The sequence below is a fragment of the Geospiza fortis genome, unplaced genomic scaffold (genome assembly GCF_000277835.1).
Source record: "Geospiza fortis unplaced genomic scaffold, GeoFor_1.0 scaffold16, whole genome shotgun sequence".
Classification (NCBI taxonomy): domain Eukaryota; kingdom Metazoa; phylum Chordata; class Aves; order Passeriformes; family Thraupidae; genus Geospiza; species Geospiza fortis.
In genome coordinates this window covers 3095507-3102902 of record NW_005054302.1, presented here as the reverse complement: position 1 = coordinate 3102902, position 7396 = coordinate 3095507, and positions in this window count along the sequence as shown.

The window sequence follows — 7396 nt, the reverse complement described above, 5'->3', positions numbered from 1 at the left end:
CTTAGAAATCACTAGGAATAATGGTCATACAAATACAAAGAAAGAGATTTTTTAAAATGGCTGAAATTTTGCTTAATATTGAAAAGCTTAATTAAGGAAGAGCTTGAGGTTTCAGCATGTGCAAAGGGGATTTTCTCTGTGTGGATGTGGTACACCATTGGCAGGACACAGTGAGTCAGCTGTTCATCTGGCTCTGCTGTAGTTCTAACCCTCCACAGCTGAGAATGCTCATGTCACAAGTGGGTGGAGGAGAATATTAGCCCCTGGCTAATTCAGAAGATGTCTTTGCTATGATGCAGAGCCCTTGGTGCTAAAGGTAGTTTTGACCAAGAGATTATGGCACCGGGGCCATAGCTGGTATGAAGATACAAGGTCTTGCTCTAGAATTCCATATTCTTTTAGTCTCTGTTTTACAGACATAGTTTTTTGAGGAGTCTCATAGTTTGAAGATGACAAATTTAGTAAAAAAAGTTGAAGAGGATCTTATTGTTACAGAAGAAGAACTAAATGAACTTTTAGTAGAAAGGTAGGAACATGATGAAATGTCATAATACCCACTGCAAAGTCTCTGGGTATTATTCTTAAGAGCAGAATGCTAGAATTTTGTGCTAAATGCTCAGTGATTCAGAGCTTGAGGACACAGTACATGAGTAAGTATTTCTTGCCTTAGTCATCAAACAGCCACATTAAAGCATGACTAAGAAGAAAGGCAAGGCAGCAGTGAAATGTGGAGATGATGAGATAGCTCCATACTGAGAGCAGAACTGGAGATGAGATCAAAGATGATTGAATTGAGTTCATTGTACCTTGCTCAAAAAGTAAAGAAGCAGGGAACGGTAAGAACCTTTCAATAATTATAAGCAATCAGAGGGAGAAAACAAACCCCGGAAGACAAGACATAAAAACAGCTCACATGACGTGGTAATCTCATAGTTTATGCTGTCAGCAAAAAGAGATTGGATGAGTTTCTGCAGACTCAACGGTACTTGCCATGCAGAGGCAGTCAGTACTATTGAAATGCTGAAACTGATGGGAACCAGCTAGGCTGTCGTGACTGGGAACAGACGTCCTCCAAAGAGCATGAGACAGCATTCTGCAGTATGAGAAATCCTTGCTTGTCAGTCTAAACTGCTGGTTTGTTTGGTGGACTGGGATCTGTATCTTTCATGAGATAGGAATTTTGCCTTTTTCTTCATTAGTGTCTGTAGATACCCAGTTTGGTTCTCAGTGAAGATGGAACAGTCTTTTTTTTTTTTTTTTTGTAAATGCAGCCTAGTGAATATTAATTTTCAGCAGTTACATGTATTCTAAATATCAGCATTAGGAGGAGCAAGGGTGCCTGTGTTTGTGAAATATTCAAGAAAGAGTACAATGTTGGGAGCTTTTCCTCTCCAGCTCAGCATGAATTAATGTTTTGTAATGTTCTGGGCATAACTGACCTCGAATTGAGCTGTTTATATTCCCCCTTGGAGAAACTCTGCTTAAGTTCATGCAGTTCTATACCATCAAGCAGTTGAAACTTGAGCCACTTGTGTGAATCTTGCCTCAGGAGGTTTGAGGTTGGTGCTGAATATTTTTGGCCTGTGGACAGAGGTAGGATTTGCATTAGCAGCGTCTCAAGGGTGGCTGAAGTCTTGAGGGTCAAAGCAGCCACAGTTAACCCTAAGTCCCTGAACATACAATAGGTGTGAGCTGTATGCCTGTGCTGCCCACCTAAAAAGTGTAGGGGAGGAGTCAGGCCACTCTGTGTTTAATGGGAAAAGGAATAAAGACTGTGATCGCCATTCTTAAATGCTGTTTAAAGATGTAAAAATGATCTAATTTTACCTTCTGCTCAGGAATAACTTATCTAAGGACTGCTCTTGAAAGGTACTGCTGGGAAGGCCAACTACAGGCAGAATTTAGTATTGAGCTTTGTCTCATGGTGTATATTGCATGCTGTCATATTGCCTGCACCAGCTTTTCTTAGTTTGCTTAAGAATCATGTGAATGAAAAGGTACCATGAATTATGAAGTACTATGCTTATTGGCCTTCTTGGCAGCTCAAGTCTGTTCTCCATAATGTGGTAGGATTTCCAATGTGGTAGTCTTTCCCAAATACTCTAGAGCAAAGATCATAGCTGTATATCCATGAAACAGGAAATCTTTAGTGATGTCTGTGTATCCTATGAAATAGGAAACCTGTAGTGCTTACTCTGGGTTGACATAATTTTCAGAAGGGCTGAGGAGGTATGAGGTGGTATAGAGTAAATTTTCATATGAAAAAGGTTCCACATATTAATGGAAGTGTGATCTCACTACAAAAAGATGAGGCCAGGAATTTTAAACAGTGGGAGCTTATCCTCAGGCACTGAAATCCTTATCCTTAGAACATAAGTAATTAAATAGTTAAAGAAATTGAGGAGTAACAACAACTTCATGCAACCCTATAGACTTGGGGCAGAGTGCCTGGAAAGCTGCCTGGTGGAAAAGGACCTGGGGGTGCTGGTTGACAGCAGCTGAACATGATGCAGAGTGTGCCCAGGTGGCCCAGAAGGCCGATGGCATCCTGGCCTGGATCAGCCAGGCTGTGGCCAGCAGGAGCAGGGCAGTGACCGTCCCCCTGTACCCAGCACTGCTGAGGCCACAGCTCCTATCCTGTGCTCAGTTCTGGGCCCCTCAGTGCAAGAGAGACATTGAGGGGCTGGAGCGTGTCCAGGGAAGGGCAACGGAGCTGGGGAAGGGTTTGGAGCACAAGTGCTGTGAGGAGCAGCTGAGGGAGCTGGGGTTTTTACACCTGGAGAAAAGGAGGCTTAGGGGCAACCTTATCCTTCTTTACAACTGCCTGCAAGGAGGCTGTAGCCAGGTGGGGGTCGGTCTCTCCTGCCAGGTAACAAGTCAGAGGGTGAAAGAGAATGGCCTCAAGTTGTTCCAGAGGAGGTTTAGACTGGATATTAAAAAAAATTTCTTCTTGGAAAGGGTTGTCCATCATTAGCACAGGCTGCCCCAGGAAGTTGTGGAGTCACCATCCCTGGAGGTATCTAAAAGTCGTTGTATATGTGGCACTTAGGGACATGATTTAGTGGCAGTGGACAGTGCTGGGTTAATGGTTGGATTCAATGATCTTAGGGTTCTTTTCCAATCTAAACAATTCTATGATTCAATGAAGAGATCTTAATGAACCTAATTTTCTCCAAGTATTTCCTGCAGTTCACTTACTGAGCACTCACGTAAGGCACCTTTGAAGTTTTGAATGTAATTGGCCAAAAAGAGACACCAATGAGCAGTTCTGAAAATCTTAGCCTTTCAGTCTTAATTTGGGCTCTACTTTTTGAATATTTGCTCTTATAAATGCATAATTTAAAGTTATTTCAGTAATGGAAGTTTTTTGATTCTCTGTTCTTGAAGAGAGACCCCACTTGTAAAACATCCTTATTAAAAGGCTGACTTTTTTCAAAGCATGTTACCAGCATAGTTCTTTTTTGAGTGTGACATTTGTGTGTGTTATGAACGAGTGTTTGAGATCACTTAAAAAATTGCTTAAAAATTGCTTAAAAGGCTTACAGATTTGATTTTATCTTTCAGAACTGTTAAGAAATTAGCTTCATTCTCACTGTTCATAGACAACTCTAATGCCTCAACTTTTGAGTAGCATCGAAGTAAAGTTTCGAAGTGAATTTGAAGTGTTTCATAGACTCTGCACTATATAGACTTTGCTTAAACCCAAGGAAAATGGAAAATATAATAAAAATAAAATAAAAAAAATAATAACATCCCCCAACATTTCTCTTGTCTGAATACTGTGCAAAGATACTTTAAATGACTAGACAAAAAATTATGAAAGCAGCATATGACCTAAATTATAAATAAAATATGAGGACTACTGGACCAAAATCTGCATGCAGGAAAAATATAGTGACAATCAAATCTACAGAGAGGACTATTCAAGAACATTTACTAAGCCCTCAGTCCTCACACTTTTACAGTTAAGAGTCACGTATTTTGAGCACCTAGACTGCAAGCAGTCTTTCCAGAAATTCACTGCGTGACTCTGCAAATGTTTAAGCAGTTCTTGGATCTTTGACTCATCTCCCTGTTCTTGGTGTACCTGGATTTTGCTTTCATCTGTCCTTCTATGGTGACTTCCACAGCTTCCTAATTATGTAAGCTGTGACTGAGAATGGCCCACAAATTCTGAGTGTTTGCAGTGATGAACTAGAAAAGAATTTTTTAGCTGAGGGAATAAAATATTCAAATTTGCTTGTTTTGCATTTGTATCAATTGTTAAAGCTCCAGCAATAGAGTGGTGCTGTGGTAGCTTACCTAAGGTGGGAGTTTGCTCCTTTTTTTTTTGAAGAATGGGGTTTGCAATGTCATCTCCATCACTCCACTGGAAGACACAACCAGAGAACATCTAGTCTAGAAAAGGGAGCAAGCTTATAAGCTTGGTATATCAGAGGTCTCCTTAGCAGCCCTCAGCAGGGTAGCAGAACCAGGTTCCCACAAGCAGAGCTGGAACACGCCGATGATGACAAGAACACAAGGTATGAATTTTCAAAAAAAGTTCAAGCAAATTCCTTTTGCTTGTTCATATCAAGATTTATACAAATAGCATAACATGAGGCTTGGCAAGATAATTTTCCTTTAGTTTTGCCATGTGTTTTTTCACAAGCCTGTGCCCCGTTAAAAAAAGCAGGATACTTAATACTAGATGTCTGCCTGATGTCTCAACATTTGCACATTTGCATGCTTAGTTCTGTTGGCTGCAGTGCTACTGCAGTAACAGCAAGGTAGTCACAGCCAATTTGTTCATATCTGCAGAAGTGAGTTCTCAGTGCTTAGTTGCGCGATAAAGTCAGTCCCTGAAAATCCCTGACAGTAATTGCCATTCTCCTCCTCAAACCTAGAGCAATATTTAAAGCAGAGGAACCTCCTGAACAATTTATTTCCCCATTCCCTGTCAGTGATTTCACTGCAGTGCCTAGAAAAAGCCAAGTGTTTCAGGCGGCACCTATTTCTGGCATGAAATCCTAGTTGTGGATTCCCAGTGCTGATGTGTTTTTCAGATCCTCTGATGAATTTCTAAGCTCTCTTGGAATAACAGCTTCTGGGAGGGGACTAAAATTCCTATGGTAGATTTCAGGTTTGCAAACTTCGATGAAATCTGAACAACAGGGTGGGAAAGCTGTTTTTTGTCAAGAGCAACCATGAAGGCAGAGAAGCAAATTCTTGTTAGTAGAGAGCTTTTAATCTCCTTGGCAATTTTTTCTGAGAAAAGTAGGGTAGGATGTGAAAATGAGTATGAATTTTGAGGAGTGGGGGCAAAGGAATGAAGACTCTTTTCTGTTCTGCTCCTCCACAGGGAGGAGATATTCCAGCTATGGATAAAGATACAGCCTGGTACTCAGAAGTGTTTTGGTGACCCTCATAAAAGCAGTGCCTTGACATCCAGAAAGACGCAGGGAGAATCACATTGAGGGCTGTGTAGTAGCTCAGAACCACTGTTAGTTTCTTTATCCTTCTCTGGTAAGCCTGAATTCACTTATTTTAAACCTAGAAGAGGCAGCTATTACCATTAACTCCCTGTGTAACAGCAAACTTGGGTTGTAGCTGTTCATGGCAAAGATCTGGAGTAGAAAAACTCCTTATCTGAAATACCTTAGATACACATCACAGACAATGCCAATTCCTCACCAGCAAATAGGACACTATATAAAATATTTTTGCTAGCTCACAACAGCATATGAAAAGATTACACCGATGGCACTTTGTACAGTGTGGTCCCTTCTCTTCCCCCTTCACCTTTTGCCCAGTTTTTTAATAAACTTAGGCTGGGCAGACAGAAATGGCTTAAACAGAAGATGGCAGTCCTCTATGGGGAATGGCTTAGGAATCTTGCAGCTCGGCTCCCCACAGCTACTGACTTCTCCAGACCTTCTCCCCCTTTTCTCCGTGTACAAGAGGGAAGGGTCTCCAGTCTTGCTGTCAAAGCAGTAAGTTCAGGAGAAACAAGCAAGATTCTAATCAGAGATACTTTTGTCTTGTCCAACCAAAAGGAAAGCATTAGTATTTATTCAGGATAGTTATTTAAAGCAAATTGTTATATTCTGTTCCTTCACATTACTGAATCAGAGTGCAGTTACATACTATTGAGTTACTGGTGAAATAGCAACAGAATGATTAAGAAAATCACCAGGCAAAACCATGCAAAATATGTTAGTTATCAACAAAGTAATTGGATAGCATTTAAGCAAATGAAACAGACACAGGCATGCAAAGGATTATAATAACTGTAGCAGAAAGTGGAGATTTCCAAGTGACTCAACTATATTTACTACCAGCAAACAGAGGACTTTCTCATCACTGCCCTACCTCAAGGAATCATCAGAGGGGATGGTGACCCCAGAGGTATCAGTGATTCCCCAAAAATGGGAAATTATAAGTGAGAGTAGGAAAGCTTTAGAGAGGAAGAAAACAAATTCTGAATTCTGTTAGATGGCTAACAAGCTATATTTCATGAAAAGGATAACTTTTAAGCCTATTGTGGTTCAGTGGTTACAACAACAGTCAGAGTAAAATTGCAAATATAATACTGAAAATAATTTTTAAATTGAGGAAGGAGAAAAAGTATAAAATTTATTTGCAAAATGGGAAAAGTGATAGCGTCAAGCTGAAGTCTACAGGAAGAAGGTCACTGCCAGTTTTTTAAAAGACGTGAATTTTCTAAAACATTTGTAAAGCAAGCATTCCTACTGATAATGTATGAACTTCTGTTAGATGGAGATAGTATGCTTAAAATAATGTAGGAAAGGACTAAGTTTTTAATTAATTTGGAACCAGGAAGGAAGAAGATGATGGAGATGGCGATACTGAAATATTTTCTAAACCATTAGCAGAAAAGGAGAATTCTTAGTAGACACAGGCTATACAACTTAAAGAACTGAAATGGTGTGTCAGAACACCCCACATGAGCGCAGATGTCCTCCCTTTCCCAAACACAGCCTCCAGCATCACTTCCACCCCACTCAGCTGTGGGCTGATGCAGAGCTGCCTCCAGGTCTCTGCGCGGCCCGTGCCCAGCACTCCCCTGTCCGCAGTGACTGCTCCCTTCTTCAGCAGCAGCGGGCACACGATGCTTGCCCAGCAGCTGGGGTGCACAGCCCCGTGCTCCCCTTTGGCTCCCCATCCGTAGCTGTGGTCATAGCTACGGGATCATGGTCAGCCACCAAACCGTCGGAAGGAATCGCAAAGACGAATGGTGTCCCTGACTGCCCCATTACGATCTTGTTCGTCAGCTCTTCGTGCTGCTGGCTGGGGCCGTGGCGCTGGGTCGCTCTCGCCGCAGCTGGTTGAGCGGTGCTGGCATCCTGGACAGGCGCTCTGCTCGGAGCGCTGCTCCCGCCGCGCTGCCCGGCCC